The 14,781-nt window shown below is 41.4% G+C and overlaps 1 pseudogene across 1 annotated transcript; it reads left to right on the top strand.

Annotated features, from left to right (window-relative positions):
• The first annotated feature begins 2,241 nt into the window (after window positions 1-2,241).
• LOC307060772 (heterogeneous nuclear ribonucleoproteins C1/C2-like) lies at window positions 2,242-3,177 on the top strand (annotated as a pseudogene). The gene has a single exon. The product of its transcript is annotated as a heterogeneous nuclear ribonucleoproteins C1/C2-like (transcript).
• Window positions 3,178-14,781: the final 11,604 nt, after the last annotated feature.

Below are 14,781 nucleotides of genomic sequence, written 5' to 3'. Positions count from 1 at the left end.
CCTCAGTCCATTCTGGAGAAGGTAGTTGCAGCCACATTCCCTCCACAGTCAGGGGTGGCAGAGGTCCCAGCAGTGTCAGTGATGCAGACTATAATATCTTTGCACAGGAGAGAGCAGGAGCGTTTCCACTGGAGCTGTCTATGGAGTCATCTGGAACTTTCTTTGTTAGAACACATTCTCCACGCTTGGCTTGCTGGCCTTCCTGGAGATTCTATGAACCACTTTTAATAAATTCCTTTTCTGCTAAACCAGCATTGATGTTTGGGTTTCCCAGGAAACAAGCAGACAGAGATTTGTGTGCAAGAGCTTTTTGGGTGGAGCGGCCTCGGGATCAACATCTGTGAAGGATGAAGTATACAGGATGGGGCAGTGGAAGAACTTGAATCCTCGTCTGATCCCATGGGGAGCTCTGGAGCTGGGAGTTGCCCTGAATTGAGCTGCGGGGGCTGGGATTTTTTACCCCTACTGCCCCCACTGCCCAGTCACTGGACACAGGTGGCCCCAGGGAAGGGGCATGTCCTTGGGTAAGATGACTGACAGATTGAGAGCCATTCCTAGCTAGGGATGCAGCAGCTCCCTGACCACCAGCACTCTCAATCTCCAAAACAAGCTTTACAGTTTGGAAATCTATTATTCCCCTGAAATCTAATAATAATGTGCTTATGTTCTTCACAGTTCGAATAAGAAACTGAAGCTCAGAAATATTAAATGAACTGCTAGAAAGTGGTGGACATGAAACTCAAACCTTAGTCTTATGATTCCGAATCCTGTTGCTTTGCCTGCACCATATGGAACATTGAAGAGAAACAGACAAACCCTCAGGAATAGTCAAACTACCCAAGAACCAGAGTAGGGCTTGGCAGTTTAAGACTTTGAGGCACATCACTTTGGGAGCTTTTCTCAGGAGATCTCAGTTTAGGAAGGATTTGGGACAAGGGAGTCCAGTTGGAACCACCATTTGTGAAGGAATCTTGCCCTATACTCCTGTGCAAGAAAAAAAGGGCCGCTGAACAGCAATCAAATCCCCATGCTGGGTATTTTTTGACACAAGGCATCTATTCCTACCTTCACTTATGTTCCCTCCTAGGGTCTGAAAGGCAGCTGGGGTTCTGGGTGAGATTTAACGTCTGCCAGGGAAATGCACTTGCTTAATATTTGGAAGGAAGAAGAGAGATGGAGACTATTTTCCTATAACTGGGACAGTGGACAAAAGTAAAGAGCAGCAGCCAGACTCCACATCCCCTGCCTGGTCACCAGTGGCAGGAACAGAGATGGCAGCAGCATCAGACGTTTCCCAACCTCCAGCTTACAGCTACAGTGGTTGGTTTTGAAGCCAAAAGGCCAGGAGCTGTTCCCTGATTTCTATTCCTCCATTCCTTCCAGACGTTTTGTTAGCACTTAATTTCCTGTATTAAGCCAATGTCTCTTTCTGCTTGAAATACTTACGATGATTTTCTTTTTCCGGTGCAGAACCTCATCTAGCACCCCAGTAGTGAAGCCAGAGTCACTGACTTTGCTTCACATAACCACACACATGGCACAACCAGAAGAAGAAAGTTCTTACTGGGAGAGTAACACAAAACAAACCAAATCCCTAAGTGTGAGATGACTCCTTCAGGGAAAGTAGTGACAAAGGGCCATTTGGGGATTGCCTCTTGGAGCAGGTGGACTTAGAGCCTTGTCTTGCTGTCTGGATTATAATATTCAACCTTTCTGATCATGACATTTGGTGCTGGCATGTCCTCCATCATTTTGGCCCAGCATCCACAGAGAGGTGAGGCGTGAAATCCTAACAGGTGGTCAGGACGCTTCCTGGCGCACTGTTTCGACAAGATGCTTCTCTGATAAAGCAGATGTGCAGGAGCCCATGACCACTGGCAATTAACCAAGTGTCAGCTAAAGTCAGAGGCACCAAAAGCATAATGAAATGAAGAAGAACACTTTATGGGCCCCATGAATCCCATCCCCAAGAAATGGAGAAAAGCAATAAACTTTTGGAAGTTAAGAGTCACTTGGGGCCATTTTGTGAAGAGGCGAAGGCTGAGCGGTTGCGGCTGTGTTGCGGACCTCGAGCAGCAGTCGGCTTCTCCGCGTAGAACTCGGGAGTAGGAGATTCAGAATCGAATCTCTTCTCCCTTCCCCCTCCTGGTTACAAATCACTTGAAATATATAAGTTAGTGGAACTTGCTTGAGTGAGATTTTTTTGACCTTCAGCTACATTTTTCAGCTTTGTGAGGCACCTTACCATCAAAGACAATGGCCAGCAATGTTTCCAACAAGACGGATCCTCGCTCCATGAACTCCCGTGTATTCATTGGGAATCTCAATACTCTTGTGGTCAAGAAATCTGATGTGGAGGCAATCTTCTCGAAATATGGCAAAATCGTGGGTTGCTCTGTTCATAAGGGTTTTGCCTTCGTTCAGTATGTTAATGAGAGAAATGCCCGGGCTGCTGTGGCAGGAGAGGATGGCAGAATGATTGCTGGCCAGGTTTTAGATATTAATCTGGCCGCAGAGCCAAAAGTGAACCGAGGAAAAGCAGGTGTGAAACGATCTGCAGCAGAGATGTACGGGTCAGTACCAGAACACCCTTCTCCGTCCCCTCTACTCAGCTCCTCTTTTGACTTGGACTATGACTTTCAACGGGATTATTATGACAGGATGTACAGTTACCCAGCACGTGTTCCTCCTCCTCCTCCTATTGCTCGGGCTGTAGTGCCCTCAAAACGCCAGCGTGTATCAGGAAACACCTCACGAAGGGGCAAAAGTGGCTTCAATTCTAAGAGTGGACAGCGGGGATCTTCTAAGTCTGGAAAGTTGAAAGGAGATGACCTTCAGGCCATTAAGAAGGAGTTGACTCAGATAAAACAAAAAGTGGATTCTCTACTGGAAAACCTGGAAAAAATCAAAAAGGAACAGAGCAAACAAGGAGTAGAGATGAAGAATGATAAGTCAGTAGAGGAGGAGAGCAGCAGCTCCCTGAAGAAAGATGAGACTAAGGTGAAGATGGAGTCTGAGGGGATGCAGATGACTCTGCTGAGGCGGGGGACCTACTGGATGATGATGATAATGAAGATCGGGGGGGATGACCAGCTGAAGTTGACCAAGGATGATGAAAAAGAGGCTGAGGATGAAGAGGATGACAGAGACAGCACCAATGTTGAGGATGACTCTTAAGCACATAGTGGGGTTTAGAAATCTTGTCCCATTATTTCTTTACCTAGGCGCTTGTCTAAGATCAAAATTTTCACCAGATCCTCTCCCCTAGTATCTTCAGCACATGCTCACTGTTGTCCCCATCCTTGTCCTTCCCATGTTCATTAATTCACATTGCCCTGCGCCTAGTCCTGTTTTCACTTCCTTGGATGCTCCTAGTAGTTATGTTAAGTCTTACCCTGTAATTTTTGCTTTTAATTTTGATACCTCTTTATGACTTAACAATAAAAAGGATGTATGGTTTTTATCAACTGTCTCCAAAATAATCTCTTGTTATGCAGGGAGTACAGTTCTTTCCATTCATACATGAGTTCAGTAGTTGCTTCCCTAACTACAAAGGCAGTCTCATTAGTTGAGTAACACCTAAGAGCAGCTTTGAATTAGAGGTATGCGTGTTATACCCCACATAAGAGTGCTGTGTGGGGCTGTTCAACACAAATGTAACAATGTATTTTTGTGAATGAGAGTTGGCATGTCAAATGGATTCTCTAGAAAAATAATTAGTGTAATAGTCTTTAAGATTTGTTTTCTAAAGTTGATACTGTGGGTTATTTTTGTGAATAGCCTGATGTTTGGGACCTTTTTTTCTCAAAATAAACAAGTCCTTATTAAACCAGGAATTTGGAGAAAAAATAAACACCCTGGTTTTTTATTTTTGTATTTAAAAAAAAAAAAAGAGTCACTTGGATTTGTAGCCATTAAAAGCAAAAAGATTCAAGCATGAAACAAATATTCAAGAACAGACTGCCTACAAACACAGAGCCTGGAAGACAGAAGATGCTATGAAACTACTGGGTGAATGATACGCAACGTAAGAAAGGATTAAGATAACATGCAGGCATTCTTCCGTTTTTTAACAAGAATCACTGAAATATGCAGTTTCCACTTCATAGGGCTGTTTCTGTGTTTCAGGCAACAGCTGGTCCCACTTTATTGCTGTGGGTACCATGAGTTCTAGTAAATCTTGTGTAATAGATGTGTTCATATGCTCCATCCTTTTAACAATCTTCTTAATTAGGGTGCTGTCCTTTAAAAGCAAAGCTTTTATATAGTTACTTTATTGCATTTGAATACACTGTTAGCTTCAGTAGGCTTAATATAATTTTATAGGGTTTTTTTTTTTAAATTGCTTTACAATGAAGGGTATTTATTTTATCATCAGTACAGAGTTATTCCCATGGATATTTAAGAGCCATTGGTACAGAGGTTTATGAATCTCTGTTGGGAAGGAAAGGTCCTACAGGTGTAGTAGATGGTGGTAGTTTGGCTAGTTATTAACTTAACTTCTGTGAACCTCAACTTTCTTATTTATGAGATGGGTTCAATATTTTCCTTGCTTACCTTATGGAGTAATTGTGAACACTAAATAAAATATTATACATAAAATGGCTTTATAATGCCTCAAGAGTTATGTGCATTTCCAGAGCTCTTACCCTCCCCATATAAGCTTCTGACCTCACACTCCATGTGGAGATGGTGCTGGTGTTTGAGATTTACAGGCATTAGAGTAAATGCAGACTTTCAAGATGCATGGGACATGGAGAGCAGAGAGAGCTTGGATTGTCTGGAAAAGATGATGGAGGATAAGCAGAGTCGAGATCCTAGGCATTTTGAGAATGAGGGACAAAGGACAAATGTGTGGTCAATTAGGAGTTAGCCATGGGTACCCGCTGACGTTCTGATACCACGTCTGTGGCTCCTCTCCATGACATCAAATTGTTTTTCAGGCCTCCACCCACCCAGCCTCGCCCAAAAACTCATTCTTTCTTACATCAGAGTTCAAACAAACAATTCTTCATTTAAGCAAATGAGTGTTCTGGAAAACCCTCTCCATGCACTCCTAGAGCACTGGGATTCCATTTATTGGGGTCAGATGTCCTAATCCCCCTAACAGGTAGATAAAATAGAACTTGGCTGACATCAGGTTTTGAGCTGCCCATGCACACACAGTTAGATATATCCTCAGCAGTGTAATTTTCAAATTTGAATGACAAGAATTTACGAAGTAGGCTCTAATGTCTTTTGAATAATACTACATCACCAGTACTCCAATATAAATCTGTACCATTTTCTTTATCATTATGCATCATAGAACCAAAGGAATATTAGTCACTTTTCAAATCATGGAGTGAAATCCACTGTGTTGTCCATGATACATCCAATAAGAAAATTCAATTATTTTAAGTCCAGCTGTTTTATCTATTTCTTTTAAATATATAAAAGTTTATTATTTTCTGAAGTATATAAGCATGAAGGCAATTGCAGTACAGTAAAAAGATCACTGTGTTTGAGGTCAGAAAACATATGTTGGAATCTAACACTTAATAGCTGAGGAATTTTGAGCAAGTTACCCTATCCTCCTGGACCTTAGTTTGCCAAGCTCTTAAAATGGGGATGACAGCATTTACTTCATGGGGCAAGGATCAAATGAGATAATGTGGAAACGAGAGCTTTGAAAAAATTAATGTTAGGACTTTTTTATTGATTATATGTTATAATCACAGACAAATGTCCTATTTATGGGTATCTCATTGATATTGGAAACTCTCAAATATATTTGTACCACAAACACTAATTTCAAACTTTTTAGCTGAAGATCAAGATCGGGATCTATCCTTTCCTTCTTGACTTCCCTCCTCCCATCTCCAGTTTTAATATTTAATTTAATTGTGGCCATGCCCTTCTTGGCTAACCTCTCATTAAAGACCAAAACACAGAGTCTCATTGTCAATTTCAGGCCCATCTAACTGCTCTCCAGGTAGAGAGGCTTTTATATACCTCAATATGATCTTAAGAATCTAAGTCACAGGAAGAGTAAAGGGAAAGGTGGAGCAGTCTTGGAGCTCTGAGTGAATGGAATAGGAATGCACAAGGGTTATAGCAAAATGTAAAGGCTAAATGGTTCTCCATATCACAGTCTTACTGATTCTGAGGGTCCGTTTGTCCATGTAAGCCTGAAACAGAATCCCAAGCTCTTTCTTTTAATCCAGTGGAGAGTAAAGGAAATGTTAATCTATTGATCAACTTGAAAGGTAAGTCCAAAACAATGTGAAAATATATTTTCTATCAGATGAAACCTACTAAGAACCTGTTGCGGTTTGGGGGGAACCAATAATTAGCACGACTTTTTCTTGCCCATGTTCTGAACCAAGAAGTCAAACAAGACGTTAAGGCAGGTAACGAACAAAAACATCACCGTTATTGTTGATAATGTTAAATTTAAGAACATAGCTAATCACTATAAGTGGGCTTCCTAATCCTTTCTAGTAGTCAAAAGCATGCCTTGTATCTAAAGGCAACTGGGCTTCCTCTCCTGCAGGCTTATTTTGTGTCTGAGAGCAGTAATGACTTAGGCTCTCTGAAAGTGGGCTCCTTCCCAAGAGAAAAGGGAAAAGGAAGGAGTTCAAGAATGCATGCCCAGCCTCTTCTTTCAAACTCATCCTGAGGATGGATAAAAGACGGAGAGCACAGAAAATTCAAGAATGTTATGCCATGGACATATATACACTACCAAATGTAAAATCGATAGCTAGCGGGAAGCAGCCACATAGCACAGGGAGATCAGCTCCGTGCTTTGTGACCACCTAGAGGGGTGGGATAGGGAGGGTGGGAGGGAGACGCAAGAGGGAGGAGATATGGGGATACATGTATATGTATGGCTGATTCACTTTGTTATAAAGCAGAAACTAACACACCATTGTAGAGCAATTATACTCCAATAAAGATGTTAAAAAAAAAATGCTATGCCATGGGCTTCCCTGGTGGCGCAGTAGTTGAGAGTCCGCCTGCCGATGCAGGGGACATGGGTTTGTGCCCCAGTCCGGGAAGATCCCACATGCCACGGAGCGGCTGGGCCCGTGAGCCACGGCGGCTGAGCCTGCGCGTCCGGAGCCTGTGCTCTGCAGCGGGAGAGGCCACAACAGTGAGAGGCCCACATACCGCAAAACAACAAAAAAAAAAAAAAAAAAAAAAGAATGCTATGCCAGTAGAAGTCCTTCCACATGGATAGAAACATCAACTCTGGGGAAGAAGTATTCCTCTATAATAGATCACCCATCTTTTTCAGCCTGAAAGTAAATTTCTGTAAGTAGAGTTAACTCTGAAATCCACAATATCATGCAATTGTTCTTTTAAAGGTGATGACTTGGATGAAACACCCATATTTTAAGAATACTTGTATATTGCAAAATGTTTGGTTGCCACATGTTTCAAGTCCCTTCTTACAGTGCTTTCTCCTCTGGGCTATCTACCCTGTTAATTATAAAATCGTCCATCAATCCTAGTCTAGTAAGACAAGGGTTGAAAAGTGGTTGGAAATAGAGGGATTGAAGCAATGGCTGGTTTCCAGATCACAGAGTCGATGCTATGAAACACTTTGAAAGATGGGCACATTTTTTTTCTCCCTCAGCCTGAATTACTTCATACTGTTCCTGATTCTCCTGACAGGAGTCCTATTGAATTCAGGAAGACCATATGAAATCCATCCCAGATGTTGCCAAAATAAATTGTTAATCATATCAGATGTAGCACCAAAAAGTGTTCTATCATAGGCAATCTTCTGTTTTGTAGCTGTTCCCCTTGGCTTCATTCAGGATCTGCCAAGAGGAAAGGAAGCTCATAGTGTACATGCCACATCTGGTTATCTGCCAGAGGAGAGAGGACACTGGGGGATGCTGGTGGGGTCAGGGTGAGGGTACTCCTAACACTAACGGGACATGTTCATTACAGCCCAATTTCAAATATCCCTCAGGGGATATAAAGAGTTTGGAATCCTCTACTTTATCCATTACAGCTTGAGAGTATGAGAATCCCATGAAGGTTTAGGTTTCACAGAGTGGGGGTGACCGACAGCATTTGTGGCTGCATGTTTCAAAAATGGCTTCTTTAAATACAGAAAGTTATAGAAAATGACTGCAGTTATCTGAGCACTTAGTTTTCTGGACTGTTTTCTCTTTCTCCATTATGGAATGAAGTAAGAAGTAAATGATAACCAGATTTTTTTAAACAGAGCAAAAGCAGAATAGATCAGCGGCAACCAAAATCTGTCCTAGGTAAGATCACATTGACACATCTGACCTCATGGTAATAGACCCTTGGAAAACAGATTGAATTCCTTGGAATTCAATCTGCACCCCCCTCCACATTTATAGTTACGCTACCTCTGTTACAATGAGCATTCGGCAGGGCTATGCAATTCTTGAACATAAATCATGGCATAGGACCTTTGTATTTATCAAGGTGAGAAAATGGATTGACAGAGTTAAAACAAGAGAGGAATTTCATCCAGGCCTCAGACCCTCAAGTAAACAAAATCAGCATCCCTCTTTAGGCCTTCATTTAACTGAAGTTTGACTGCTTTACAAAATAAAACACAAAGATTGTTACTTTGTCCTTCTAAAAGCATGCCAGTACTGAGGACTCCCATCATACCTACTTCTAGATATAAATTTTTTTTAAATAAATTTGTTTATTTATTTTTGGCCGTGTTGGGTCTTCGTCGCTGTGCACGGACTTTCTCTAGTTGCGGTGGGTGGGCTTCTCATTGTCGTGGCTTCTCTTGTTGCGGAACACGGGCTCTAGGCGCGCAGGCTTCGGTAGTTGTGGCACACAGGCTCAGTAGTTGTGGCTTGCAGGTTCTAGAGCTCAGGCTCAGAAGTTGTGGCGCACGAACTTAGTTGCTCTGTGACATGTGGGATCTTCCCAGGCCAGAGCTCGAACCCATGTCCCCTTCATTGGCAAGTGGATTCTTAAGCACTGCGCGACCAGGGAAGCCCTAGATATAAATTTTTATTTCAGCCTTAGTAAAGCAGGTTCTCTTCACCAAGCTTCAATTTTCCATGACTCATTTAAACAGTGATTTAGGCGTGCTGATTTGTTCCAATCTAGGCATCTCACTGCTCTTCTGAATTTGGAGATGCTTCTTACCTGAGCAGGGATCATGAGTCCAAGTCAAAAGTAGAACTGTCATACTAGAAAACTGCTGACACTCCATGAAGTTAATCTGAGCTTACTGGCAGACCCAAGGGTCGGATTTATGACACTTGGAGATGGTTAGCCATCGAGGGAGGAGGAATATATTTAACAAAGGCCAAAGGAAAATGCATCCCAGCAAAGCAGTGTGGATACCAGTTTGCTGTATTTTCAACATGAAACTTCCAAATTTGAAGTTTCAATCCACCAGCTCAAAGTCTAGCAATGATGTTCCTATGTGTGTGTGAGTATATGTGCACGTGCGCATGTGTGTAGATGGATGTGTGTGTGCGGTCGGGGGAGAAGGTGGACATTTTCTGTGAAGAAATTAAAAACAATAATACAGGCAACTAAGAGATGGGATACTTTTTATTGTCACATGTGCTGGACCATTCTCAAAAATGTCAGAGATAAAACTTCTTTCCTCAGAAAAAAATCTTCTATTGGTCTAAGTTCTACACAAGTGCTGTTGTTACTGTTGAGTTTAATAATATATAGGTAAGACTGAAATTGGCACATTTTGTTATTTATCCTTTAACTAACATTGTATTTTATGGGGAAGTTAAGTTGTAGAGCTCCCAGTGATACAACTGCCCCTGACACATTGGACACAGCTATGGGCACCATTCATTTCAAAGTAAGTTTATGGCTCAGAGTTATTGCCACTCACTTTGGATGTAGTTCTTTCTCCATCTCTGTGGTACGAAGTTCAGTAGAAGAAAAGTTTCACTGTTTCCCTCTGGCCATTATTTTTATTAATTTCATTTCATGATTATTTCTGAAAGTAATTTTGTCATGTGGGGAGGAGGAGTCTTAAAAGATGACCTGCTCTGGGCATCAAATACACCAAGTACACTACTGGGTTCTAAGCCAAAATATACAGAGTGTTTCTACTCTGAAAAAGTACAAAAAGTGATCAAGGGGAAATAATGATTTACTTGCGGATGAATATATAAATGAACAAATCCTGCTTCATTATACAAAGATTTGGGGTAGGTTTTTAAAAATGCCTACAGTAAAATAGCAAAATGCAAACAAAACATTTAAAAGTTAGGAGAACTACTGGGACGCCCTTAGTAAAATTACTTCACAAATACTAGTCTCAGTTCTTGAAAGGTAAAAAATTTGACATGTCACGGAAGCCACACACCTCAGGAAAGACAATTTCATGGCAGAGCACATACAAGAGTTTCAAAGAAGAGTTAACTGTATACCAAATCTGCCTTAGGTGAAGAAGTATTTAGCCATTGACTTCCCAAGCAGGACAGATTTTAGAACATCAGATGTTCCAAGATTCTAATCTGGAGCAGATCGTCCCCCATACTCAGTTGAGACAGGTTCCAAGCAACAGGGTAAGGATGAGTCAGGAGTGAGGAGAGTAGCTGAAACATTTTTATTTACTTTAAAGAATCATTTCACGTGGTTTCCCCATGATCATGAAGCACACAGCATAGTGGTCCAGAGCACAGCTCTGAAGTCAGCTTCCCCGTCAAATCCTGGCTACAACCACAAGGCTCAGTTTCCTCACCTGTCAAACAGGGATGATAACAGTAGGGCCAACCCTATAATAATGTTGCTGTGAAGATGAGTGAATTATGCCATTTCTGTCGCTGAGTAAGCACTCAATAAATGTTCCTCATTCCCATTACTAGGCGCATTAAGATGGAGTTTAATCCTGACTCTGGACAGGGCATTACATTATATTACATTACTTTACGTCTTAACTCACCACATAACATACACATTTGAAAGTAAAATAAAAGATTCTCTTCTGTTCCAGCTACTTGGTAATGTTAGAAACAAGGAAGTGGCTACAACTCCTCCCTCCCTCCACCCCTTGAGATTAGGGGAGAAAACTGCTATTTGAAAATAAATGGTTAATATGTTTTGATCCCAGACCCAGCTCCAAGTATTTGGTAGTTATTATATTAGTTTCTTAGGGATGCCATAAAAATTACCATGAACTGCGTGGCTTAAAACAATAAAAAGTTTTTATTCTTGCAGTTTAGGAGGCTAGAAGTCTGAAACCAAGGTTTTGGTTGGGTTCTATACCCTCCCGGGGAGAAAGCTCTAGGGGAGAGTTCTTCCTTGCCTCTTCCAGTTTCTGGTGGCTCCCAGCAGTCCTTGGCGTTTGTTCCTTGGCTTGTAGCTGCCTCACTTCAAACTCTGCCTCTGTCATCACATGACTTTCTTCCCTGTGTGTGTGTCTCTGTGTCTGCACATGGCCTCTTATAAGAATACCGGTCACTGGATTTAGCACTCATCCTCATCCAGTATGACCTCACATTAACTTAATGAATTTCATAATGCAAAGACACTGCTTCCAGGCAAGGTCACACTCTGAGGTTCACGTCCAATTCTGTGGACATGAATTTGGGGAGACACTCTCTAACCCAGCATGGTTATGTATAGTCACATTTTCCCAACTGTAGCTTCAGGTCATCACTCTCTTTTACATACTAGTCCTCAGACATTGGCACTCCCTCTCTCCCTCTTGCTCTTAACTGCACCTTGAAGCGTAGCTACCTCTGCAAAAGAAAGCTTTAGAAGCCCACTCCTTCATTGTTTTACCTCTTCCTTGGCAAAGCAAAACGGGACTGAATAAATCTTTGCCTTGGAACTGTGCTTTGCTATTTGGAAGACTTTCCGTTGGAAAAGGCAATATTTTCTCTTAGAAAATACATTTCGAGTTGCAAACAGTCAATTTAGAAACTATTTTTAGAAATGCCATCAGCTCCATGTTGGGGGATGCCTGCATTGTTAATGAGACATCACACAGGGTTTTGGACTATCATCAGAACCACAGCGGGAATCCAGCTTCAGTGTAATCCCCTCAGATAATGCTCTTTGATTTTTAAGAAATGAGTATCATTATCAAATATAAAAATTTATTTTGGGTAGGCTCGTATAAAACTCAGTTCATTTATTAGACAAGATTCTAACTTATATGCCAAGAATTCAAATATTAGACTTCTTAGTATGGGTTCTAAAATCAGAGCCTGGGACAAGGTCTTGGGTCTGTGTGGTTAATTTGGGAGGTGATCCCTGGAGGTCGGAGGGAGGGAACAAGGGGAGCGAGAGGCAGGCAAAAGGAAAAGCCAAAAGGAGGTGCATGGTCAAGGTCACTGCTCTGTGCACTGGAGGTTTGGTCCCCCAGGACTTTGGAGAATTGTAGAGAACCCCTCCCCAAAATCATCCTCTCAAAAGACCAGAGGCTGGAGCACTTCTTCAGGTTCTTCTCACCATCAAATGAGGTCTGCCTCTGGGGCATTCTTCACACTTCTGATCTGTACCTGCCTGGGAGAAGGGGAGGGGCAGAGGTGCTGGCAGTACATGATGAGGCTTAACTTACATGTTAACTGTGCACCACAGCTGTGGCTTCAATCAGAAGTGGGCTGAGGGAAGGTGACACAGGGACCAGAGCATCTGCTCTATTGGAATTCCTTCTTTTCATCAAGGATATAATCTTCATTCTGGTCATCGCCTAAAAGTTAGCTGCTCTATGAATTAGGAATGGCATATGGCATATTTCTTTTACAAGTAAAATATAATTAAGGTATTTTTATGTAACGTCGTATCAATTCGCATGCTTTAGGCTGCAGTACAAGAAGATCCAAGTCAGGATGGTGTAAAGAGAAGAATAGAGGCTGGTTTGGCATCCCGTGCTGAGAGACAGCAATCCTTTTAGCCTCAGGCAGCCAGCTGGAATCCTTCCGCAGGCTGCGAGAAGCCTCATCAGGGGCTTCTCACAGGCTGGCCTGAGTGGGATGGATTCTACCCACACATGGTTGCACCATCATTACTTGCTGAGCTTAGCCAAGAAGGTGCTCTACCACTGGACGTGGACTTCTCCAGTGAAGCTGCTGGAATGTTCATGCTCTAGGTGCCCAAAGAGTACAGCATGGAGTCTAAGCTTTGAGGAGGGGTGTTGAGATAAGGCAGGGACTTTTAGCAGCACAACTCCAAATGGTGGCCCAAACATTTGTCTTTATATATACTAGGTACTTCTGTCCATTTGCAGCTGCTATTACCATATAGTGGCCTCTGAGCTAGCTGTAGGGTCTCTACTTTAACAGTGTATCTATAAATTAGAACTCCGCATTGTTTTGAAATATTTGATATGAAAGTTTTTTCATTAGATGAGAAATCCATTTGCATTAATCCCAGAAATTTCAGCACTAAATTGTCAATGACAGAAAAATGAGCTCTTGAGCTTGTCAAATACAATTTCAACTATTGTATTTTTAAATAGTTTTTTAAATGGCTTAAATTTTTTTCAACTACTTTTGCAAAGTTTCTTTTCAACAGCCACATTCAAGTATTTGAAGACATCATTGTTACAGATTTTGATCAGTAATTTCATGTAGCCACTTCAAGCATAAATCTCTGATTGAAATAAATGTTATGTTCACAAAAGCAAGCTCAAGTTATTCATTAAAATTTTAGACATGTTATTATTGGAAATTTTATATCAATTCTGTATTCAATATATTCCCTACTCACTGCATTTTATTTCCCATATCCATATTTTTCGTATAACGTAAGCTTTCATAGAGCTCCTATGCCAGTGCATCATACAAATATTACCATTTTCTATGTCCGTCATCTCATTAAAAAGAAGCAAGAATTTTGAAACAGGGCAGTTTATTATCTCACATAAGAAGTTTGGAAGAAGTACAGTTCCTGGTTTAATTACATTAGATGCTTAATGACATCATCAAGTGCCTACAGTTCTTTCTATCTTGTCTCTGCCATCTTCTGTGGTTTAGCTTTAGTCCTAAGATTGTCCCTTCATGCTTTTGTGATGACTGTAGCAGCCTCAAACATTATATTCTTATGTAATAATATCCAAATGTTGGAAGGAAGAATGTCCTTTCCTTGGGCCTACCCTCAGGACAAGAAAGGCTCTCATAGAAGTTTCCTTGCTAACTTTCCATCACATCTCAATGGCCAGAATTTACCCATGCCCCTTCCCAGAAAAGGAATGACAACATAAATCAGTTAGTATGTTTCATTGTAGACTTCAGAAGCTGATTCTAGGTGATAAAGAAGGAAAGAAGATTCTTTTAAAAATATTGGCTGTAACTCACTAATAATCAGCACCATTAAAAGGAAGACCAACCAGTGTGTACCTCATGATAAGATATGATACAAGTACCTAGCACAGCCTGTGAAGTATCCTTGCAAAACCATGAAATTGAGCCTGAATCTTATCAGGTCTCTAGATCCAACTACCAGTTTAAAGGAAATACTGGGGCTAGAGGAACTAGCTAAACAGCACCACGAGGAGAAAATCAGCCAAACCCAGGATATAAGACATTGTATGGGGCAAATGATCCAGTTTTCCCAACAAACCAATGCCATGAAAAAAAAAAAAAAATGAAGGGAGGGAGACTGTTAGAATAAAAGAGATTTAAGAGACATGACAATCAAATGCAATAATGTGAACATTTTTGGATCCTGATTCAAGCAAGCTGGCCATGAAATGACGTATTTGAGACAACCAGGGAAGTTCAAAGACGAAGTGAATAGTAGATGATATTAAGGACATTAGATGCTATTAATTCTTGTGCATAACAAAGGCATGGTGAGGTA

The sequence above is a fragment of the Hyperoodon ampullatus genome (assembly GCF_949752795.1).
Source record: "Hyperoodon ampullatus genome assembly, chromosome: 1".
In the NCBI taxonomy this organism is placed as follows: Eukaryota; Metazoa; Chordata; class Mammalia; order Artiodactyla; family Ziphiidae; genus Hyperoodon; species Hyperoodon ampullatus.
The sequence above is the reverse complement of the archived record's forward strand: the minus strand, read 5'-3'. Positions and strand labels throughout refer to the sequence as shown.